This window comes from Lissotriton vulgaris, chromosome 3_1 (assembly GCF_964263255.1).
Source record: "Lissotriton vulgaris chromosome 3_1, aLisVul1.2, whole genome shotgun sequence".
Lineage (NCBI taxonomy): Eukaryota > Metazoa > Chordata > Amphibia > Caudata > Salamandridae > Lissotriton > Lissotriton vulgaris.
The window spans coordinates 318,048,808-318,074,509 of NC_141689.1; the positions used below are offsets into that span (position 1 = coordinate 318,048,808).

At 47.2% G+C, this 25,702-nt stretch overlaps 1 protein-coding gene across 2 annotated transcripts in view; it reads left to right on the forward strand.

Moving 5' to 3' along the window:
- Nucleotides 1-1,541: 1,541 nt before the first annotated feature.
- RAI14 (retinoic acid induced 14) overlaps nt 1,542-25,702 on the forward strand; it is a 430,174-nt gene continuing 406,013 nt past the window's right edge. Inside the window, exon 1 of one of the 2 annotated variants that reach the window (XM_086960508.1) lies at nt 1,542-1,870. The gene's annotated coding sequence lies outside the window, so the exon portion shown is untranslated. The remainder of the gene's footprint in view (nt 1,871-25,702) is intronic. The other variant, XM_086960510.1, reaches the window with a different exon arrangement.

Consider the following 25,702-nt stretch of genomic DNA (forward strand, 5'->3'; position numbering starts at 1 on the left):
ATCAGTGGGACATTGGATAGGTATAGACCTCAGGGTAGAGAGAAGCTAAACAAAATAAATATGGATAAATTCAGACAAAATGGCCAAAAAGTAAATATGAATAAATACAGAAGGAAATGGCCAAAAAATAAATACCATAAAACCGGGAGCCCTAATTATAAGGGATAAAATCCCCCTTGCCATACGTTATAAGTATATTGTAAGTCACCTTTTAGTTCCATTACCTTATAAAAGAACTTGGCCTTCGGCCTGTTCTGCTATATGGTCATGAAGTGCTTTATGGATTGAAACATCATTATAATGTACGACAGGGAGTACTTTATCCCAAATATAATAAAGTATCCTGCATAAATGAGCGTACCAGACACGTTATGCATTGGTGGACATTTGAAAGAAGGAAGCTGTACTGTTACCTAGTTCCTGGATTTGTATACAACAGCTGAAGGCACTACATTGTAGGGCAGGTCGAACTGCACTTGGAGTGGCCTAGACTCTACTCACTATTGGCCAGGGGCCAGTTGCTCACTATTGTTTTGCCATTCTGGATCTTCTCGTGATGGATAGGAAATTACATCCCACAGGCCACACACAGGGGACCAGGAGGCTTGCATTGCAATTGGCCCAATTCTTGCTTGACGCCGTCAGCCAGTACTTTGTTTTTTTACTCATCGCTATATTGCATGCCGAGGCTTTTAATCCCAAAATCAGAATCGCAAAAGTGAAACTACAAGTCCCATAATGCAATGTTAGTTGAAAAGCCAAAATATGCCTTAAATGTCATGCATGGTATATTTGCATTTACCAGCTACACTACTGTGCCTATGCATGCAAATGCATACGGTGGTTTAGAATTAAAACACATGTTCTCTGGTGGCCAGCATAAAAGCGTCGTTTCTGCAAAATAAACAAATTGACCACGATAAAACATTTCCAAAATCATAGACCATTGAGAAGTGGGAAGGCTCAGTCAGAGACGTGGACACAAAAAAAGACAGCTCGACAACGGCAAGTAAAATGTACTTTGCACATCAGAAATTTAAAATACGTCCACGTGCTGCAAGCAGCACATCAGGCTGCTATTGTTTTCCACATGTAACGCATTGCTCCCAGTCCAGCTGCAGGACGTCCTCTTTGACTTTATCAGATGCGAGAGACGGTGGGTCCGAAAGCTGTCTCGAATTAAACAAATGCAGCATGAAAGGAGGAAGGCATGTTTAACTTGGGGGGCACGGCCAGTGCCAAATGCTGAAAAGTAACATGATGCCCAATCCTAAAAAAAGTTTTAGTGGGTAAAAAAAAAAAAAAGAAAAAGGTGTAATTGCTTCCAGAAATGTAATTAGAGTCTGCATATGTGAGCAAGGAGTGCTTTCTTTTCACTTCAGCAATCAGAGCTCTAATCGCCAGCAGGCGCTCAGGGGACCAGCCGGCCGCTCCCTGCACACAGGAGCCGGCCGCAGCCAGGAGACAGTCCAAGGCGCCGTGGGGACTGGGAGTGGTACAGTCCGCCGCTCCCCGGAGTTCCTGCGCGAGTGGTTCGGCCCGGGAGTAGACTGCATTCCAGCGAGTCATGTAGGGCGAGTGCTCTGAATGAGCCGCTGTGCGCTCCCAGCTTGCTTTGGATGTATGTCCCGTGCTGCTCAGAGCTACTCGCTGTCCCTCAGTGACTTTCCCGTCCCTGTCAGGAAACGACAAAAGGGACGTCTGTGGACTTGTCCAGCACTAACAGCGAACTCATTGGAAAGGGCACAGACCTCATCAGCAGCAGCAACATCTGTGTGGAGTCCACTTTACAGACCCTCCGGTGTTCATGGCATGTTAGGGACAGCAGCTGCCACTTTCCACAGACCCGTAAGAGAGGCGAATCTACGGGGTAAGCTGTTGTAACTTTGCATTCTTCCGTGGCTGCGGTACTTCTTTCCCCCTTCCCTCCTCTTCCTTTTGTTTGCGGGCTGGTGCCGCTGCAGTGGTGTTCTGCTCGCAATTGAATGGGGAGGGATGAATAGGGTTATTGTGTGGGGGTGAGAGGGGAGGGGGCAATAGAAACTTCTTTAGAAGCATGCTGTGTGGGGGCAGCCCTCTCTGTGGTAGATAAAGCGCTGCGGGTTGAGGTTTGGGCTGTGGGCGCGTTGCAGGCAGTTTTTCGGCTGCCGGAAAGTTCCCGTTTCTGGTGAATGAATGACTGGGTAACTTTGGGCTGCCCGATGCACACAGTGTGAGAGAGGGGCGGCGCGCGCATGAACGGGAGGTACCGGTCCTACCACTGCTGTCATCCTACAGGCACTGACCACCTGCAGACGGAAATGGGTAAAGTGTGCGTCCTACCGTGAAATGCGTGCGGGATCTGACCATGCTATTCCTACCTTCATTTTTACTAGTTTCCTTGTTGCGAGAGGGGCGGTAGAGTCGAGATTGGAAAGTTGATGCACTCACTATGTATAATATGCCCTTTATTCGTTGTAATGTTATCCCTGTCTACTGCCGACCTGCTCGGGGAGAGGGGCAGTCCACGGCAGCCGCGCACTGCAGTATATCGCCTAGACGACCCTCCTCTCATTTAGGAGGTACGACCTTCTTTACAGTGCAATAAAATTAAAAAACGACCCGCTTTCTTCTGTGTTCCTCCGAGGCATGCCTGCCTGCAGCCCAGCGCGCTCGAATGGGAGGTTCAAGTTGGGCCAGCACGTGCACTTCGGAGCACCTTGAGGCTTGAGTGCAGTCTGACAGGCTGACTCGTGTATGGTTCACCGTGTTCCATCCCCCTCTTTTTCACGACAGTTGTCACATGAACTTTCCAGCAGTATCACTTTTTTACAGGATGGCCAGCGCCCCTGCTCTTGGTACCTGGGAACTGGTGTCGGTTCAACATGCTGGGAAAATCAGTGCCTACATGATTCTGAGCTACAATGGCATTTGGTCAAGTTCACGCTTTAAAATAAAAATGCAAACATACATTTTTGCGTCATGTTTACACTTCCTTACTGTGTGCGCAGCCGGCGCAGGAAGCAGCCTTGAGGAGCCCAGGCAGGAATGCAGACAACGGGGAAGGGGGGGTCTGGCCCTGTCTATCGGGGTTCTAAGGCAGCCGGCCTGTTTGGCACTTGTGTGAGCCAGAGATAACTGGCTGTGAACAAATGGCCATGGGTCGAAGGGAGAGGGGTGGGGAGGGGGGCGATCCGACGCCCATCACAGAGATGGATGAGTGTGTCATTCACTGGAACCAGACGATGACTCACTGGGACTTTCTTCTTCTGGTGGGTAACGCCGGGCTTCGGAGCGCAGGCGGGAGCGTGTCAGGATGCCTTTCGCATCGCCTGTTGTTCCGTTTGTGGTGGCGGCTCACATGCTTGGGATGCAAAGTTTGGAGAGCTTTGGGGCTGATGGAGCTGTTTGTCAGTATGATGGGCTGCGCTGACGTTAACGCAGCCTAGTTTGTTCCAGTGACATGACGGTGCAGAGCTACAGTTTCATGATATCTTGAGGAAATGGCATGTTTGACTGTTGGGTCGGACAGTATGTGCTACTGTTTGGAATCTTAGGAGTGGTCTGGCCCAGGGGCGTAGCTACCATTGGAACAGCAGGTGCAGTGGCACCGGGGCGCAGTGACTTCAGGGGCCCATTGAACCCTGATAATTGCTGTATATTAATACCCCAGCAGCAGTCAAGTGGGCAGTTTTCACTGCTTGCATCAGGGCCCTACTGGTCTGGCCACACTCGGAAAAGGACTACAAAGGTATTTGTGGGGCACGGTGGGGCATTCATAGGACAAGCGCTTAAGAGTAGGTATTCAAATCGTTTGGAAACGGCGGCAATGCGCTATTTTGACTTGGCCAAGCTTGCACGACTGGGGTCATCTTTAGTCCAAGTGAGTGCTAAAAGTTTTATAAATAAGTGTCTTTAACGTATGCTCTCCGCAACGCCTGTTGCCCGGGTGTGGCTGAGGGGCACAAACAGTGCTCCAGTTGTGGTGAGATGGTCTCCAGTTTTTTAGCCTGGAGAATGTGGATGACTAGAGTGGGTTTTTTGTGCCCTGAACTGTGTGTATTGCTTATTTCCAATAATATGTCCTGCTAGGGTGTAGCTGTCATAAGTAAAAGTAGAGTCAGTGGCACTGGGGCCTGGGGTATACCTTTCCCACTGCACTCCAGATATGGCTGTCTTTTACTGTCCAGTAATGAGAGGGGGCGATTTTCTTTACTTGCATTAGGGCAATGGCACACTTGCTGCAACACTGTTAAGAATATGTGCAGGGAACACACTGTGTCTGTGTATTACCCGTGCTTACACTATATAGAGGCTGCCAGATTTTGAACTGTGTGAGCATTGCACGTGTTATAAGCAAGACCTGTAACCTCTGGCCTGGTGCCATATGTTCTGTGACTCGGTGGTATGCAAAGCACAACTTTCAGCCAGGCGATGTGTGTACCACTCAGATACAACTAACATGGCTTGTGTCCTTGAGTGAGCATATGTTTATTGTGTGTATGGGATACCCTGGGCACGGCCTGGCATGTGGCGGTGATCTTGGTCGCTTCAATGTATGCATTGTTTAAGGTCCCTGCTGAACGCCACAGGTCGATGGGTGTGAAAAGGATGCACACGCTGCTTGACCATTGTCTGTGCACTGTGTACCACTCTGATGGTCCAAATAATATTTTTTTTAACTTTGCAGGCAGCTTCCAGGCTTAACTTTATTTGAAGCGAGCCAATGGTGACTACGATGCCAAAAATTATAGGTATCAATTGCTTGCCATTCCTTTCTCCAACCCTATTCTCTGACTCCAGGCCACACCCATGTGTGGGAGTAAGCCTATATGTGTTTGAGTTGGTACTGAAGCCAGTGGGATACATTTTGGATGCCCCTGGTTTAGTGTGGCACAAGATGGAGGTTGATGACCGCTTCCCCAGGCAATGGAAGTGTATTGGCTGCATTTTTGTGGCTTGGAGGTTATTCAGACACCGAAGTGCAGAGTATGAAGACAAGGCTACCTTTAGAAATTCCATGAAGACTTTGGTGGGAAAGGGCTGCTGATTTAGTCCTTCTTGAGCACTGCCATTTGGAAATTAGTGGAGCATGGGTCTGTAGTTCCAGTTTTTCAGGGTCTGGAAGTCTCTAGGCCTGGCCTGCACTTCTATTTGTCCTTGATTACTGCTTTTTAAAGGCTGATGTCATCTGGGTGCAGAGAACTCACACTTCCTTGTGTCCATGTGGTGGGGGCTCCTGCTTGGAGATGGCCCCAGTGCCGCCTGCTGTGAGAAATATCATTTAATTTCATAAAACTTTATTTCGGCACACAAGGCAATAAAAGCATCATTAAAAAAGCACCCAAAAAATACATTGAATTCATAACATTTACACAATTTAAAATTTGACATCAAAATAATCATTGTTCCAGTTTCTGGTTTAACCAATCCCCCATTTGTGTCCGGGGGAGTAAAATGTTGGGGGCATCATGCAAATTCTAAATATTCATTCTGGTGGGCCATTTTTTTTAGGATGGCTCTGTGGGTACTCCACATGGTGAATAAGAAACGAGAAATGGAAAAGACAATGGGCGTATGTGTGTCGGATTTCAGTAGCCTATACACTTCACTACTGTGTCTAGACCCCAGGTTCCTACAGAGTTGGAGTAACCAACGTGACCTGGCCGTCCTGTAACCCTTGCAAACAAATAACACGAGAAGTTCCGTTTCGTCAGAGGTGTTACATGCCGGACACTCCCCGTTAGTGGCGCCCTCCTATTTGTTAGTAAAAGAACATAGCGGGAGGACTCCATATCTAAATTGCAAGTAGAGCTTTTTGGTGAGTAGTGGCTGAATATTGTCCATCACCCGTTCTAGGCTATACCTGTTTTTTACTACCAAGAATTCTGCAGTCAGGCAGCCCACAGTCGACCTCATTTGAGCTCGGTAAGTTTGTGCTCTCTACCAAGGTCCTTCTAGAGGTTATTTGGGAGGTTTCTCCTGATTTACTCCATAGCCTACTCCAACCCTCGCAAATATTCTTAATATGGACCAACCATGGTATTTTCCCTTACACTCGCAGACTCATAACATCAATCAATTCGTCCCTGTATGCAGCTTGTTCTGGGGTGCTTCAAAGACGGCACCAATAGAGCAGAGGTCTGAGAGCAACTTCATCCGCAATGGGTCTGACCCCAAGATCCAAGCAGAACGGTGTTAGGGGTGTACTAGTGGGGAGGCCCATGAGAAGTCTGATAAATGAGTTTTCGGTACGGACTAACAAGCCTGATGCACAATGTCCCCATAGAGAGCAGCACTCCTAGCCTGGACTTTATAGATTTTCACCACTGGGCTGACCAATTCTTCAGTGCAGCTCCTATATAGTTTTAAAATACCCCCGTTGTTTTGGGTAATTTCAGCCCTGCTTTATTAATTTGGGCACCACAGTCTGTTCTCTCTGTCAGCGTCATACCCAAAAACTCAAAGATGGTTACCCTCTCCAGGGGTTTACCATCCAGGCAAAGATTTGGGTGGGTGGAATTGCCTACCTTGAAGGCCATGTACTTTGTTTTTTGGAGGTTAATCTCCAGTCCCCGATGTTTGCAGAAGGCACTGAAGTTGTTGAGGGTCCTCTGGATTCCCATAAGGGATTTGGCAAGCAGGAGCGTATCATCTGCAAATATCAGGGCTGTGATTTTGCGCTTCGCCAGCCTAGGGGCATCAATGTTCTTCCCAGCAATCAATGAGTCTATTAGGCCATTGATGAAGACGGAAGTCGCTGGCTGCACTGCCTCACCACTTGAACAGGCGCTCAGGCATTACAAGGCTTCACCAAGACCAGACCAGTGCCATGGAGTCGAGTCCAGAGACTTGGGACTTTCTAACCAAGAGTAAGAGCAAGTTACTAGGTTGCGCTCTAAGCTGCCTGGTGGTTACATTGGTAATCTGCACCTGTGCCTAATTGATGCCTTTCCTACCAGTTACAAGGGATTGTAGTTCCTACGGTTACCCAGGGATGGGGAGAGGATACTGAAACATGAAGGTTTAGCACCTTCTGAAAAATGCAATCATGATTACAAGCCTGTATTCGCCTACCATAAAATTAAATTGTGTAGTATTTTTTGTTCTGTTGTGTGCCTGGAGTACATGCTTTTTAGGTCTCACCTAGCGTTGCAGCGCATGCTCTGATCACTCTGCGAGGGCTTCTTGTAATCGATACACTTTCAGAAGTGGTGTTTCGACTCTGCCTGTTATTTTGATTGGTTTGCATCATTCATTATGGTAAAGGGTGTCTTTTGATTGTAACTGAGGCTTTTTAGTCCCTCCTGGTTACTGCACTGTCCTCTTTTAGCCCTGCCCACCTGGACTGGATCTTTTACTGGCTTTGTGAGATGGTCTGTTTTATAATTACTGGCTCTGCACTTTTTTGTTTACCATTACTGGTATGTGGGTTGTGCGTTTAGCATTGTGTTACGTTTGTCTAACAATGATTTGTATGTTTTTTTTAAATTACATTATTGAGCGTGGCGCACGCTAGGTACACTGTTTTCACTTTATTTATTTATATTTTCGCCGCGTCCGCTTCAGGGACACAGTGCTCGGTGTTGTTTTTTTTTACTGAGGCCAGGGGGCTTCCTCGCACGCTGTGGATTCACCCTTCTTTTTTTTTTTGTGTGACTTGCACGCTCATAATGACCAAGCGGGGAGCCTCTCCTTGCTTCAGCACCCCACCCCCTGCCTCGGAGCACACATAACTTGTTAAATATTTGTTGCGTGCTACTTTTCCCAATTCGCAGTCGCACCAACTCCAGTTTAATTTATTAGCCCCCTGGCCCATGTTGCCAGTGTCCAACTCAATTCCGCCAGGAACAGACCTGGTACTTTCATTTATCCTTCAGTGCTCGTTTGTTGCGTCTGTCTGAGTGCCTGCCACCCCCGTTATACTTTTGTGATGCACCCTTATTAAGTGTGTGAGTCTGCAGGCTCTCTCCTTATCCTCACGCTGTCCGTTCTATTGTTGCCAGCCCTTCAACCTCTGCCCACTGTCCTGTTTTGCCAACCCTACACCCTTCTCCCGCTGTCCGTTCTGTTTACCACCATCTGCCCTCCCACAGCGGTATGTTCTGTTTAACACCCTCCTCCAGCTGTCCGTTCTTTGTCCCCCACCCTCCTCCCTCATATAGCTTGTTTGTACAAGTTACTGCTTTTGAACCGTCATAACTTTGAAACACTGCGAAAAGCCTGTGACTGCTCACCCTCACTACCCTGAGAGTCAAGTGCAGAAAGGATTTCATTTGGCCCAGTTTGCAGAGCCACAGTAAGGTAGACCCCAAGGCTCCAGTGGCAAACATACTCCTTTACCCCGATTGGGACCCAATAGCCCCGTGTCCCTGTCTGGCATGTGCTTCCCCCTGATTACCTCCTCCCACTGAACTGGGTCTGGCAACATCTAACAAGTAAAGATTGAAACATGAGTCGTGCCGCTTTCAGTAATGGTCATAATGTAGCAGTTCAGAGAAAATGCAAGTTTTATTGCAGTTTTCCTTGGATAGGACAAATAAACGAGGGAGAAAGAAGTTCAAAGTGAGCCCACTGATGCCATCGAGAATAAAAAACAGCTGCAAAGGATGAGTTGTTTCAGGATTGTTCACTCCCAAACCAGTGTCTGTTTGGTGTCCTAATTTCAGGGCATTGAATGGACGGCCTGTGCACTTATAGCCCATGTTATATGCATGTTGGTCGCACAGTAAATTACTTACGGGTATACAGCTTATTACAGACTGCAACTTTTGCTTACAGGCCACACTTAGTGGGTATATATTCTCTCAGATGCTCCTGCATCGTAACACCCCCTTTTTCATCTACTCCTTCAATTGTACTGGCAGCAAATATGCTATCATCTTAACCCAATGAAGTTCCAGCATGAACAAGAAGTGGCACAATATATACCTATGCACTGTCAGTTTTGTTGTCCAGTGACTACTCTTTCATACAGTCAAAGGCACCATATGCCCATCCTATGCCCAAGCACTGTGACTATGTGCCTAAGGTACTGCCTGCCAGTACCTGCTTATATACAGGTACTGCTAGGTTATGGTCAAATATTGCCATACTATTCCAAGACGTATCATTAAATACAATATGATGGCAGCCCACGAACCACACCAGCTCCTTGAGCTTGGACGGATAGCACAAGCCCCTTTGGATCCACGCTTGTGCACATAGTGCATGCAGATTATCTACTGTGTCTGCATTGCAACTGACTTCACACTCGGATTTGACGGTCTGGTCCTGATGAGAATCGGACAAAGGGTCCGATTCGAAACGTGTCGACCTTATTAACGCTTTTCACTTTATGTTTGCTTTTGGGTTTAAATAATTGCTTTTTGACATAATTGTTTGATATTCAGTATCTGAAATAATACTTATTTGTCTAACATTGTGATTCATTTTGCACATTGCTATTGACCCATTTTCTATTCTTCTGTCGTTGTCTTGTGCCACATGTTTTGTATGTTTTATGGAGTTGAAGGAGTGTGAGTATGCATAAAGAACGGCTGTGTTTTGATTGAAACGTGTCTATTTTTTGTTTAACGTCCAAAAAGTATGTTTGGTTCCTTTTTAAATGTAGTTCTGGTTCCCCTTTTTGTCACACATATATATACAAGACAAGGTTTGTAATTTTTTGGTTGTGTTGTCCAAAAGTATTTTTATACCAAATTTAAATAAATAATGATGGATTGATTCCAATTATCGGCTGATAATTGAACACTTGTCGGCTTTGAATACAATTGTGATTCTTTAATAGGACCCTGTATCCTGACATTCCATGTCTCAGGGGCGAGGTGCATTTTCTTCGACCTGTACACCAAATCGTACCTACGTTAAAAATTGTTTACCATAGCAAAGCGGAGTGCGCAACTTTAACATTTCTTATCCCTTATTTTCTTTATTTTACAGAAGATAAACCTACTTTTTAGGTCTGGAGTTAGCCAAAACCTTTTGATTTTACTAAAATTATGCATATAATATACATATTTATTGGGTCTTTCCAGGGGCGGCTCCTCCGTAATGGTGGAGGAGCGACGCCCCACAGCCCGTGCCAACAGATAATAAATAAAATGATAGTAAGACCGTATTATAATTGTATTTATGCTGAGCCTCGCAATACAATACGTATGGGGAGGGGCCAGGCAGAGGCAGGTAGGAGTACTGTCACTCATATGTGCGTACCTGTGATTGACCGGCCGTCCTAGGCCAGCCAAACACACCTGGTTGGAGAAACAGCACAGGCTCCAATGCACTGTCTGAGTGGCAAGCGAGGCTGCTCAGACCAATCCTGGTGCTGCACTCATGTCAGAGCAGCGCCTGGATTGGGTGTGGAGCCTGTACCCTGAGGCCCCATCCCCTTCCGACCTGACGCCATCGAGAGAAGTAGCAAGGCGGTAGCAGGAGCAGAGCAGCAAGTCAGTCCTTTTTTTTTAACATATATTTTATGTCACACCCTCCCCTCCCCAACCCACCATCCTCTCCAACCGCGGCCGTCCTACCACTTTAGGTAGGTGGCATTGAGGCTTTGACCCAGACCTCTTCTTTCACTGGTCTGTTATTGAGTCAATCACATTTTCTCCCACCTACTACAGTACGCCGGATAGGGGCATCGGGCCACCCCTCATCAGCCATTGATGAGTGATAGCATTCTTCTCTTTCACAAAGTAGTTATTTTAACCCCTTTGCTGCGGGGGGGGGGGGGGGGGGTATTCCCCCGCAGCGCTGGCTCCACCTGTTTTGTTGTTGAGTTGTTTCACCACTGGAGAACCTTTTTTGTGCCCAAGGTGAGTTTGAAGCAGGCTGCTGGGACCACTATATGTAATTCACAAGGCATGGTCTTTCTATTCCAAGGATTTTGTTTCTGTTCATCTTAGTTTGGTCTGTGTATACAATTTGTCTTGGAGACTGTAAGAATTAGTTGAATGCGTGAACAACAGCCACCTTTTAGGTTTGAACAGTCGAACAGACTTTCCTTTTGTTTCCTATTGCGTTGAGTTTCACCTCTTCACAGTAAATATTGTTTCCTATTTAGACCACGTTTGATCAAGGAATAAGAAAGGAACAGATAGATACTTTGAAAATCACTAGTAAACGAAGACCAGACAATGTTGACCTGTCCAAGGGTAGACTTTCATTTACATGTACTCTGTAAACTACAGTATGCACTCAATGCATTTTCAAGGTATAACCGATGGAATAGTGGTACATGTCTCGTTGGGAAGGGCGTTGTTTACCAGTGATTTTCAAAGTATCTATCCTTTCTTATTCCTATGATTTGCACTTTCACTGCCCGCCACCACTACCCTTTCTCTTTCTGCGCGCAACCTACGTCTATTGAAAGGAATCTAATACTTATTCAAAATAAATGTTGATATATTTTTGAATATAATTGGGCAGTGAAGATTTCTTTTCGTCTGTGTGTTCTCTTGAAATGTGCACACACAAAGAGGTATTTAATGCATGCATGAAGAAACTTGTGAGGTATTAGATACCAATGTTGTTACATTATACACAACACACATTGTGTTAAATTGAATTGAATTCTTTAAAGGCATTGGTCACGGACCATTTTTTAATTCCCGTACTGCACCCAGGTCCCGTTGACTTTTGGGTTACCCCATTATCTATAATGCTTATCCTGAATACAGTATGTCTCGAAGAAACAGCACAAGCGCTGCCTAGCCAAGACCTAAAAAAAAAGATATATATATATATATAGATATATATATCAGCCTAAAATTATAACAGCCAGATAAAATAATTTTAACTAATTGCAATAAAACCAGATTAATACAAAGTAACCAAATGTACCAAAATCAGGTAGTAGGAAATCAAGTTTGCATTCATTGAAGAGAGTAAATATTTCAGGGTGGTAGCAACTTTGGGAAAAGAGAGGGATAGTTTTCTTTCTTATAAAATTAAGGAGCCAATGAGTGGAGCATGGATTGACACTGGTCTTCACACGCCTCTTCTAATAATCTTGATTTGTTTCTAGCATTCATTTTAGCTGCATGCGAGGTAGGTGAAGAAACTTCTGGCCCTACACCAGTGTTGCATGATGGTGATGTGATGTTAATAGGAGTACTATTTGAAGCCACTATTGAGGGGGATGAGGGAGAGGTATCCCGTAGAAGTACCGGAATACCCTGGGTGGCAAGAGGATCCTCACTTACTGGGGCCACACCTATACCAGGAGTTAGAATCTGGGGTGCTAATGATGAGGAGAGTCTGGCTTTGATACCTTCAATGGAGCGACGATGCTCCACCCTTCGTTCCGCCAGTGCATTTTCCCTATCTATCTCAGAGGTGGATTTTTTAAAGTATTTGTCTAGGGTACCCTTGCTATTGTTTCCCCCCGCGCTGCTCAACGAAGGTGAATCCATGGTAGTGGCTATTGGGCAAAGCCTCCTAAGCCCAAAACAGATGAAGCCTTAGAAGGTATCTGGAAGACTAAAATAAATTTCACATTAACCCTAAGAAAGGGAAATTTGGACTAAATACAAAATAAATCCTGAGTTAGCAGCACCACATCACAGGACAGTAAAATGTAGATATTAGAAGAAGTAATGTGAACCAAATAGTATGCCACATGCAAGTGAAAGTCCAGCGGCGGGGGCAGAAATATACAGGCAGTAAAGAAAGTAAATAAATATGTACTTAAGGTGGGAGGCGATGTAACCACAGCAAAACATACAGCAGATTGAAATAAAGGAGGAATGAAAGGGAAGGGCCCCAGCCCAGCCTCCTAGAGCCACCTAACGGCCACACAACGGCCCGGGCTTAGCCCCGGGCTAAGTCCCGCGCGCGTCCCGCGATGTACGATAGCCAGTCAAACTTATACGTAATAAGGGGCGTGGCACTGAGAGGGGGCGCGGCACGGCCGGGAAGAGGAACCAGCTGTGGGTCTTCTGCGGAATGCTGGTCCTTGCAGCCCCGGTCTCCGCTCCTCTCTCCTCTGCAGCCACGCAGCACAGGCTCACAAAGCAGCAACAGGGTCCCAAGGGAACAGGGACCTCCAAACACTCCACAGGCTGAGTGAATTACTCCAATGTCCCAATTTAGTCTCGAGCGGCTCCCGCGAAGCGGGGACCGCGAGAGGTTATATGGCAGTGAGAAGGGGCGCGGCACTGAGAGGGGGCGCGGCACGGCCAGGAAGAGGAACCAGCTGTGGGTCTTCTGCGGAATGCTGGTCCTCGCAGTCCCGGTCTCTGCTCCTCTCTCCTCTGCAGCCATGCAGCACAGGCTCACAAAGCAGCAACAGGGTCCCAAGGGAACAGGGACCTCCAAACACTCCACAGGCTGAGTGAATTACTCCAATGTCCCAATTCAGTCTCGAGCGGCACCCCTGAGGCACCTAAATATATTCGATTCAATGGGTAGCATACAGGCCAAACAATCAAATTTATATTTTGCACTCAAACTTCATTCAATTCCATGTTTAATAAAATGTCTTTCAAGAAGTTTTCGACAGCTACATATAAATTTGCATAGTTTACAAAATCGACTGTGTAGTTATTGTTAGGTCAGAGTTTCCATTGCAATTCTTTTTTTAGTTTTTTAAGAATAATTTGGCACCATTTGCCGAATATGCACAAAACTCCAATGCACCCTCCTCCACCCTCCCCAAAAAGATTATTGCGATTTAGGTATGACTTTGGCAAGTTTCGCACAGATCTATCAAGGAAGATCAGGAGGTCAAAAAAGTATTTCACTCGTTTTAAATCCCATAGGAATCTTTGCTCTCCTTTGCATAAAAAGACCACAAGAAAAGAATTATATCAAGATTTGCATGAAAGGAAAACTTTATTCAAGGAAGTGAATGTGCTTGGTTTGGTGGTGTTGAAAGGAATAAAAAGTTAGGACTAACTGGACAGTTAGTCCGTGCATGGAAATTAAAAAAAATAAACAAATCGGACTAGAGAGGGAGTTTTTCCTTCCATCCATTTTAGTCCTGCAGAGCAAAAAAAAGCCTCCGAAAAATCTGATGCGACCACTATAAGAGAATGCGAGGTTCAGTCCCTGCATCTTGAAAAAGAAAAGTAAAGGAGCCACTAGTGGGCAGTGATAGCATCGCATCCCACCTGGCTGAGGTGGCTGGGGGCCCAAAAGGAAACCCTCTTTACATTAACATGAAAATATATATATTTTACCAGGGGTTAGCAGTCCCCATTGCAGCTCCAAGGTCAGCAAAATCCTGTCTCATGGTGTACAAACCCCTTACAGCAGGCCCATCCGGCTTCCACAAGTCTGAAAGACTTCAAAATCATTGCAGCGAGGGCATTAAACCTTAAGCGCCATGAGACTCTTCGGATGTGATTTGTGCGTAATACAAATGTCCTTGACTTGACTTGACTTAATTGAAAAATACATTTTTCAGAAGCAAAAAAATTGATAATAAAACAAGCATTTCCAATGCAATAGGTCTCGCATTAGGAAAGTTTGAGCTATTGGTCTTTGTAAATGATTTTTTATATTTATGTGTTGGTTTTGAAAATAGCTAAGATAATAGCTTTGTCATTTACAATGCCAATAGTTATAACTTTCGCAAATGTGACACCAATAGCATTTGTAATGCAACATGTTTTGTATTTACGTGACTTAGATGTATTGATATTACAAATAACAATGGCTTTTAATTTTTTTAAATAATTAATACTTAAATAAAAGTGATTGTAATTTATAATGGCAATAGCTTAAACTTTTGTAAATACATTTTGTGAAGATTATGTTCTGTGTAGTTCATTGTGACGAAAATCCAAGAACAGAAGTGAAATATTAACATCTTTTTGTGACATTTGTAATAAAGCTTGAAACATTGAGAGAACATATTTGAACCAGTTGTTGTTGAATGGTTGCACAGATTGATGCTGTGATGGCGCGGAGTGATGTTGTGGTGGCGACGAGTGAGGCTGTGGCGTTCAGTGATGCTATGGTGACCCTGAGTGATGCTGTGGTGCCCCTGAGTGATGCTGTGGTGCCCCTGAGTGATGCTGTGGTGTCCCTGAGTGATGCTGTGGTGCCCCTGAGTGATGCTGTGGTGCCCCTGAGTGATGCTGTGGTGCCCCTGAGTGATGCTGTGGTGCCCCTGTGTGATGCTGTGGTGCCCCTGTGTGATGCTGTGTTGCCCCTGAGTGATGCTGTGTTGCCCCTGAGTGATGCTGTGTTGCCCCTGAGTGATGCTGTGTTGCCCCTGAGTGATGCTGTGTTGCCCCTGAGTGATGCTGTGTTGCCCCTGAGTGATGCTGTGTTGCCCCTGTGGAGGCCCTGAGTGATGCCGTGGTGTTCGAGAGTGATGCTGTGGTACCGCATAGTGATGCTGTGGTGTTCAGAGTGATGCTGTGGTGGTAGTGCTGAGTGATGCTGTGGTGGTAGTGCTGAGTGATGCTGTGGTGGTAGTGCTGAGTGATGCTGTGGTGGTAGTGCTGAGTGATGCGTTGGTGGTAGTGCTGAGTGATGCTGTGGTGGTAGTGCTGAGTGATGCTGTGGTGGTAGTGGAGAGTGATGCTGTGGTGGTAGTGCTGAGTGATGCTGGTGCTGCTGTGGTGGTGGTGCTGCTGTGGTGGTGGTGCTGAGTGGTGCTGTGGTGGTGCTGAGTGGTGCTGTGATGGTGACTTGTCATTTCAGCCAACAGAGGGAGCCTCCAACAGATCAGACCACATTAGTGATTCATATACGGAGGGGTCCCAGAATGCCATAAGTCACACAACACGATATACACTTGATGTATGAGTTGACATATGGGCCTTAAAATAAACTTCTAGAATGTTAGTCTATGCAACACTTGTCCTGCTTGCCTTTAAGTTTTTAAGATGTTTGTGCTTTTATATACCTAATGGCAAAATGTAAGTATAGTTTGGTTGTAACTGGAACAAACAATAATAATCACCAGGTCATTGAATATTGAAATTTGTGTGGTGCCAAAAACAAGGGAATAATATATTTAAGAACATATTGGAGAAAATTATAAACAAAATGAATTAAACGGCGGCAATGAAATGAAAGCGGACGCGAAATTAAATGAAAAGCGGCCGCGAAATGAAATGAAAAGCGGCCGGGAAATGCTCTCGGCATTGCGGGAGCGGGGGGTGGGGGGCGGGGGCGCAGTCCTTTGAAGTGAAGCTCTCTGCATAATTAGCTAGAGCTAAAGTGAAATACGGCCGTGGGCAGTAACCAACGTTAGTCTATACAACACTAGTCCTGCTTGCCTTTAAGTTTTTAAGATGTTTGTGGTTTTATATACCTAATGTAAATATAGTTTGGTTGTAACGGGAGCAAACAATAATAATCACCAAGTCATTGAATATTGAGATGTGTGTGGTGCCAAAAACAAGGGAATAATGAAATTAAAAGCGGCAGGGAAACAACAGCAAGGGTGAATTAGGGGGGAGGAGAAGTGAGGCCGAGCACACGCTGGGGAAGCTTCACGCTTGAATGCCTGAGGCCGAGAGCATGCTGGGGGAAGCTTCAGATGCCTGCCCTTCACCACAACCTCCTTCTAGTAACTTAGGACTTCAAAGTCTCATTGGAGAATAAGTCTGTTGCCTCCTCTAGAAGCTTCCTGGAAATATGTGACAACCTAGAAGTCTTGTCCAAAGATCACTTCTTTGCCATACAAGTCAACAGTCATATAGCCTGGCCAAAAATTCTTACATTTACCACCATTCCATGAATCTCACAAAAAGTAAACCCAACAACTTCAATTCTAAAACAAGAGCAGTAGCATGAGTGAACTTGCGACAAAAGCTGCTGCTGGTAAAACAAAAACATTTTAAATGTTTAGAAACCACAAACCAAAACCGGAGCCTGGCGGATTGGCAAAGTAAAAGCGGCATAAGATACAACAGCCTGCCACTAAAAAGCTATTGGGGGAAATGCTGACAGAAAGAAAGAGGGGCAGGGGAGTAACAGGGTGGCGAGGTATTGTTAACCGTAATGTTATTGTTAGTTGTTTTGTCAAGAGCAGTAGCATGAGTGAACTTGCGACAAAAGCTGCTGCTGGTAAAACAAAAGCATTTTAAACGTTTATAAACCACGAACCAAAACCGGAGCCTGGCGGATTGGCAAAGTAAAAGCGGCATAAGATACAACAGCCTGCCACTAAAAAGCTATTGGGGGAAATGCCGATAGAAAGAAAAAGGGGTGGGGGAGTAACGGGGTGGCAGGTAGAGAGGAGGAGAGAGGGGCGGAAGAAACGTGGGTGGGGCTTAGGAGAAGAAAATCGGGTGGGTGAGAAAGAGGATTGGATGGGAGACGGGGAGGGCAGAGATGGGGTGGAATGGGGAAATGTAGGAGGGATAGTGAACGAGGGGGCAAGAGACTGGGGTGGAACAGATCCAAAATAAAAAAAAAAACAAGTTAAAGGCACTAACTTTATGACGCGGAAATCAGGATGGGGCAAGAGAGACGCAACATGCACGTTCACCATTGAGTGTGCGAGGAACAAGATGCAGCTTGGGGGAATGAAATTAAAAGCGGCCGTATAATGCTCTCGGCATTGCGGGGGCGGGGTGCGCATTCCTTTGAAGTGAGAGCACGGCCTCGTGGCCGTGAAAGTGAAACTGCAGGGGTGAATTAGGGGGGAGGCGAAGTGAGGCCGAGCGCGCGCTGGGGTGAATGCCTGAGGCTGAGCACACGCTGGGGAAGCTTCCGATTCCTGTGGGAGGGAGGTTGATGGGTTTGATGTGGACGCTCGTTTCGCACGAGTGCACCACATGAACTGTACAAAATCCGCAATGGTTTCAGAGCTTGGTTTGCCTACTATACTCTCGTTTATTTATCCCTGTGGGATATAATCGTCAAGACCTAAAAATGAAAACATTTTTAAAGTGAGGGAGTCTCAATTGGTCGGTAGAAGGCCATGTGCAGCGGGGGTTGACTGTGTGGTCGGTTGGGCACAGGCCTGTGGCCAACTCCTTTGGTGCACAGTCGAAGGATGTGTAAAGCGGAGTAGACACCAGGTTTAGGTGCTGCACCAAATCATTAGTTATGGTATATGATAAAAAAAATACAGAAGTTCCCTGGGGGAAAACAAGGTTTTGATGTTGTCAATGGTGCTAGTCATGGTTGCCGCCGCTCCCTCTCTTGCTCTCTTATGATTTATTGTTTCAAAAGTTTTGCTGATGGAAATTTGTCCACGTCTCTTTGCTGAGCCTACAAGGTAAAATGAAGGTTCAGAAAGTAGTATGGATATCACCAGACCATTAATTCTGCTTCAATTTAAATGGACTTTTCTGAGAGCTCTTGCTGTGTTTTTTTTTAAAGGCGGTAGATCACAAAAAATAGTTTTAAATTGATAACAGGAGTGGAATAAGGTCTATTTTTCCCTAATTGTGTTTATCTTTTGAAGTTTGTCTGACTGCTTGTTCCGTGTTCCGAATATGTCTGAGCGGTTACCATGAACTCATCAGATGGCTTTTTTATGTATCCCAAGTGTCATATGCATTTCAAAATCTACTTAAGCAAGAAGTCATGAGGCGGTGTGGTTTCTATGAAACATTAGCATACATACATCACCTGGCAGGGTTGTTTGCTTAATGATTTCATCACCTGACACATTAGCTACAACAACTTTAGAAGTTTTCTTTGTAGTTCAGATATGGCCGCTGCGAGTGACTGTGGATCGTGAAAAAGGGTCCAGTCGACTTCAGTAATTAAAAGTAATCATTTCCTGTTCATCCTGATCAATCACAATGAAGATAAATAGAATAAGGCAAGGGGGGGAGGAAGGAAAAAGTTTGAGATTACCTAACTGCATGTGAACTGATTTGAAAAGTAGTGTGACTGCACACGCTATTGTACTGGAAGCATAGATGTCAGCTAGCCACAGCCAGGAGTAGCGGCGGCTTCCCCTTCACTGTCCATGCTACTTCTTCTGTTGAATCTCTTGAAGACAGAACAGGAGTAGTAGACAAACAGGGGGTCAACATGTATGTGCGCGTGATAAATTGTGCTACTGTGTCATTTTGGTGAATTGACATCCTTGTAGCCAAGCACCATTCAGTGTCTTCGCAGGAGCCCTCCAACATATGGGCCAAAGCCATGATGGGAGGAAGAAGGGACTGGGAGAGACATTTGGGAGTGGCGATGCTGCCTAAAGGCTTGTGAAGCCCTCCAGACATCTCCATTGTGGTCACCGGCTGTGGTTGTGAGCTGCCATTGTCTGTCTTGTAGTTGATGCAGCGAGTGACTGTGGATCATGAAAAAGGGTCCAGTCGACTTCAGTAATTAAATGTAATAATTTCCTGTTTATCCTGATCAATCACAATGAAGATAAATAGGATAAGGCAAGGTGAATATCTCACATCTAAATATAATGTTGGTGGTAGTGATTCCATTTTGTTTCATGTATCATATCCAATGTCCTGCTGTCTGGCCCTTCTGGGCCTACATTGGACACCTCTGTAATATCAATCATCAATCATCGTATTTATATAGCGCACTACTTACCCAGAGGGTCTCAAGGCGCTGTGAGAGTGCAATTAAATGAAGATCATTGCATACAGGAAGTAGTTAGTGAGCGATAGCTACTAGAAAGTTGTATACGAATGGGACAGTACAGCTCGTTCCAAAAATGTTCTCTCTTGAAACCGAGTTCCCAGTAAATACGAATTCCAGCGCCAGAGTAATTCATTAGCAGAGCTCGTTCTTGCATTGCCTGCGAGATGGCTACCCTGGCAGAGCTCTTAAAGTCAGATAGCAGAAGAGAGGATCTTTTGTTCGGTGGATTTAAAACACCCATTCATTTTCTGCCCATTAGCAGATTAGTCAACAACACCTGTGAGATTATCTAGGCAGCTTTAAAGGGCATGTGCAATATTATCTGTTTGGCTCTAATTTGTTTTACTTCTCGGACCTCGTTTCTCCCGTGACAATTCCTCCTTTATGCTGGTCGGTAAAAGGATTGCGGAAGTTTTCAAAAGTTTGTTTTAGCAGGTGCAGGCCCCGCACCCAGTTTTGCACACAAAAAACACCAATGGCGTTAATTGTGGGTTTCATGGGATCATAATTACTGTACGAACAAGCTTGTCATGGAATGCCCAAGCTGATGAACACCGCAATTGTGAACCGCAATTCATGTATATGATCTTTTTGGAGCATTATTTTTAGAAGAAGAGTCAACCAGCTCAGAAATCTGATGCAGCGCTGAGAGCATCTCCCGTCAGCCAGAAGGCAGTCCATCTATAAGAGGCCCTACAGACCACATGCAAGGTGCGCTAATGTCCACCACCGGGTCTCTTTCCCATGATAGGTGGCAACATGTAATTGTTTGTGTTTCTTTTTTTTAAATTATGAGCAACAATTGTCTAGAAGCGATCTCTTTTCTAGTATAAGGGAGGGGAAACAAGAAAACACGATGGAGAGAGAAAGGACAGGGGATCTATATGTATTACTACGGAATCTGTTCAGCAGAAACCTTTTCAGGTTAGCTTTGAAACACTTTAGAGTCAGAACATTTTTGCACGAGAGAATTCTGTACGTGATTTTCCCCCGTGGTTGTTTTCTTCTCCGTCCGGGGACGGAGAGATTAGTGTCTTTGTTGGACATAGCTTCCTTTCAGACCTGGTCTGTATAAATAGGTCTGTGAGGTAACCAGGGGCTTTTTGGTCGTGAGTTGCCTTGCACATGACACACAGGGTGTTAATAGAACTTGCTGTTTGATGCAACTGGCTCATGGTTTTTGAGACCAAAGATGACGCTATTTTGGACCATTTGTAGTTTTCTCAGTGTCTTCAGCTGGTTGTTGAGGAAAACTGTTGAGCAGCAGAATAGTGTGGCTAAGGCTAGAGCTTGAAGGAGGAGGATCCGTTGTAGTATGTTTGGCTGAATGGAGCTGTGCAGGTCCCTGGAAGGGGTGTTCATCCTGGAGCTGAAAACTGCTGAGGATTTGTGGGCCTTCCTTTGTTTCTTCGCCTCTGTTGCTATCTAAGGTTGCGCCTGATTGATCCTGTTATTGCTACTCTTATTCTGCCATAATGAATTTCTCATAATTTTATGTCATCATAATAAAGAAGTATGACGTTTCTAGAATGACCCAAGTGGCCGCCATACAGATCTCAGAGAGAGGAACACCCCGGACCTCCGCCCAAGAGGCCGCCACCCCCTCATAGAATGACCCTGAACACCCACAGGAGGAGGGGACCCAGAAAGAGAGTAGGCCAAGGAAATGACTTGCTTCAGCCAACGACCGATCAACACAGAGTAAGCCCTACTCCCACGGGAAGCAGCCCCAAAGGAGACAAAAAGCGAATCAGTCACGCGAAACACCGCTGTGCGCTCAAGACAAATGCGCAAAGCCCGGCACACATCCAACAAAGACCAACTGGGACCACCAGGGGAATCCAGAACAAAGCCCAAAGCAGACAAGACCAACTCCTGGCATCTGTGAAACTGCAAAGCAACCTTCGGCACAAACGACGAATCCAGGTGAAACACCACCCCACCCTCCGAGAAGGACAAGAAAGGCTTACGCGCCATCAAAGCCCCCAACTCGCCAAGGTGACGAGCAGAGGGGATGGCCACCAGAAAAACAACCTTGAGAGTACTGAACTTCAAGTCCACCTCAGCCAAGGGCTCAAACGGAGGATCAATCAAAGCTCGAAGCTCCAAGGGCAAATCCCACAGGGGAAAGGAAGGGTGCGAGAAAGAGAAAAGCTGCGTAGCAGACGAGAAACCAAGTCCTCACCATCCGAAAGGGTCCCCCATGGGGAACGAAACGCTCGAACAGCAGCCCACTGGGCACGCAAAGTGGACACAGCCCAACCCTTCTCGAAACCTTCCCACAAAAACTGAAGCAAGACCTGCAAAGAACAGTGCAACGGGTAAAGGCTCAATGCCGAACACCAGCGACTGAAATTACACCAATGCCGATCATATGATTTGAGGGTAGACGGCCGACGGGAACTCTGAAGGGCCACCGCTAAATGTTCCGGTAAACCGCGCCACCTGCACCCCTGCCTTTCCACCTCCACACCGACAGCTGCAATCGGAGCAGAGACGGGGATGGGGAAGACCTTAGGGGAGACAGGGACAGGGGAAGAAACCAGGGGCCCGCACCGCCAAAAGAAGATCCGTCGGAAACCACGACCTCCGAGGCCAAAAGGGCAGGACCACCACCACCTCCCGATCCTCTAGACACAGGGGGGCCAGAAATCAGGGAATCGGAGCAAGAGGAGGAAAGGTATAGAGAAGGCAGGAAGGCCAAGGAATCGACAGGGCATCCACCCCCCCAACAACCCTCCTGCAGAAACCGGGAGCAAAAGCGAGGAAGCTGTGCATTGTGCCGGGAGGCAAAGAGGTCCAGAAAGGGAAGACCAAACCTCCCGCACACAAGCTGAAACTCAACCGGTGTGAGAGACCACTCCAGAGTACCCGGAAAGGAACGGCTCAGGACATCCGCCACACAGTTGTCCACTCCCCGAACATGAATCGCAGTCGGAGACAGCAGATGACTCTCCGCCCAACAGAACAGGGGAATGACCACCGCGTTCAAAGAGGCTGAACGAAACACCCCTTGATGATTGAGATAAGCATCACAGCACGGGACACAGCCGTCAACTCCCTCCAGTTGGAAGACCGGCGTCTCTCCAAGAGGGACCAACGACCCTGAAGGGACCGAGACCCCAAGGTCGCCCCCCACCCCAAGGAGCTGGCATCCGTCGTTAAGACCAGAGAAGGAGAAGCCTGCAAAGGGTGACCTTGAGACAGCTAGACCTTCACCGACCACCAAAGAAGAACCGGAAGGACCACAGGAGACATCCGCAGAAGAAAATCTTTATCGCGGGACAACGGCTTCCAGCGAGACAGGAGGTACACCCAAGGGGGCGCAGGTGAAAATGCGCCCAGGCCACCGTAAAGACAGTCACTGCCATCAGACCCATAAGACTCAACCAGAGGCGCACCGGAAAGGAACCCCCCGCCCGGAAACGCCAAGCAAGTGACACCAGGGTCACAACCCGAGGCCCGGGCAGGAACACATGGTTGAGATCTGTACGGAAGCGAGCCCCAATGAATACCCGGTCCTGAGACGAAGTCAACTGGCATCTGGGCAAGTTGATCAGAAACCCGTGTTGACGCAACGCAGAACACACCAACTCCTGGGCCTCCAACAACAGGACCCGAGAGGGAGCATGGACCAACCAGTCATCCAGGTATGGATACACCATCACTCCGCGGAGATGAAACCAGGCGACCAAAGGAGCCACCACCTTCGTAAAGACCCTCGGGGCTGACTGAAGACCGAAGGGTAAGACCTTGAACTGATAGTGACGCCCCGAACACAAAACCGCAGAAAGCGACAGGTCCGAGGATGCACTGGGACATGGTAATACGCTTCCTGAAGATCCAGGGTACACATGAAGTGACCCAGAAGCACCAAAGGAATCACATTTTGCAAAGTCTCCATACGAAAGAGCATCCGTACCACCCACCGGTTAATCACCTTTAAGTCCAAAACCAGGAGGAAATCCCCCCGTAAGTTTGGGTACCAGAAAGATCAGGGAATTCGAAGCCCGTCCCCACCTTCAAAGGAGGAACCTCCTGAATAGCACCCTTCAGAAGAAGAGCCTCCACCCCTTGAGAAAGATGAGCCCTCTTGGATCGGCAAGCAGGCCAGGGAGTCGGGCGAACACCATAATCCGGAGGGGGAACAGAGAACTTCACAACATAACCCACGTGAATGACATCCAACACCCAGGCGTCGGAACAAGACTGAACCCAGGCATCCAGGAAGAAGTACAGCCACCCTCCTACCAACAACCCAGGAACCACAGCCAAAGAGTCTGGAACGCAGCTTTGCAGGAGGAGATGACCTAGCTTTACGATCCCAACCCCGGCCAGAGGCAAACCTCCCTTGGCCCCTCTCAAACTGCCTACGATAGGAAGGGCGAAAGAAAGATTTAGGCTTAGAAGGGACAGGACCAGCAGAAGAGACCTTAAATGAAGAAGAGTGCTTCTTCTCTTTAAACAGTTTATGCAACTTGGATTCCAACTTCCCCCCCCCCCCCCCCCTCCCCCCTCCGCCAAACAGCATAGTGCCCTGGAAGGGCAAACTCAAAGCACAAGCCTTCTGAGCAGAGTCAGTTTTCCAGTCTTTAACCCTTTCGCTGCTGATGACGAGCTCAGCTCGTCATCACCCACGGGTGTCGTGTGCTGATGACGAGCTGAGCTCGTCATGAAGAAGGGGAATCTGAATATTTCAGCACAGTGCAAAAATCCCCACAGCAGCCATGTGGTTAAGGACAAGACTGTGACGCGCCGCCACACAAGCCCCACCGGACAGTGCAGAAGCACGCACCACATCAAAGGAGACATCGGACAGAAGTTCCACCTGACGCTCGATCTGCTCAAGAATACCGGAACAGTCTGTGGCATCGTCCATCGACTGATCAAGTGTTTTAATGTCAGACAGCAGTGACTGCAAAACATATGTCCCATAGACACCAACCCGCAAGGCCAGGTGGGAACCGGAATAAACCTTCCTGAGTGCAGAATCCGCCTTTTTATCCACCGGATCCTTCAGCATGGCGTCCTCAGCCAGGGAAATGCGACCCACCAAACTAGCCACAAAGGAGTCAATAGCTATAGAATCAGGAAGTTCAGTAGCCATCTCCTGCAGAGGATAAAGCTGAGCCATAAAACGTGGAACCAAAATGCGATCTGGATCAGCCCACTCCCTCTTCAGGACCTCCTCAATGAAGGGATGCACAGGAACATCAACTGTGGCTGCACTCTGAAATTGTCGCAACAAAGGACCCCTAGAGGTACTGGGAACTGCCAATTCCGGAAATCCCAGGTTCTCCTTCACATGCTTCAGAATGCCAGGCAAAGCGCCCTTATCAACATACTTGCCCTTCAGGTCAGCGTCCCCAACTCAGGTAGACTCCTCGCCAGAAGACTCAGAAGACACCGGAGCCGGGCCCCTGCGGCGGGCCCCAACATCACCCATCTCAGACAGTCTCCCTGATCAAGCGCTTAAGACGCGCATCCTCACCCCCACCACTGTGCCTGGACCGGGCAGGAGACGGAGACGGAGACAGGGAAGCATCTGAGGACGAGGAGGAGGAAGACCGTTCCCTATGACGTCGCTTCTTCGAACTTTTCCCCATCTTACACAACGTCTGTAGAGGAAAAAAACCAACTCTGCACAGGTATAGCAAAGTAGCCGTGAAAAGACCGCTATGCGGTACTCACCCGACCGATCCGGTTTTAACAGGTGCAAAACTGCCGGGAAATGAAGTGCCTGATCCTCGTCCGGACGGAAGACCAGCACCATCAAACCGGAAGGCGTCATCAACCACCAGCCAATCCAGAGACACGGAGAGGCCGCGCCCCCCAGTAAGCACGGCAGACCAGGAGGGTCGGCCATCGGGCAAATTCGTAGCCCACGCAGTATTACCAGCGCTGCGCGGCTCGGGAAACATCCAGCACAGCCCGCGCCACTCCCCCCAAGCCCGGCAGGGAGGGAGAGGCAATTACCACCTGAGAGACCGGACATCAGCCCCCCCCCCACGTAAATACAGCAAACACAGGAGCGCCCACGCTCCTGTCACGTCCAAGATCACTGTCAGAATGACAGAAAAAAAAAGAACAGAGGGAATGCTGGGACCTGTACGCTTATGTACTCCCAGTGGGAGGGGGAGGGGGAGGGTAGGTCCAGCATTCCTTCGTTATTTTTTTCTGTCAGTGAGATGGA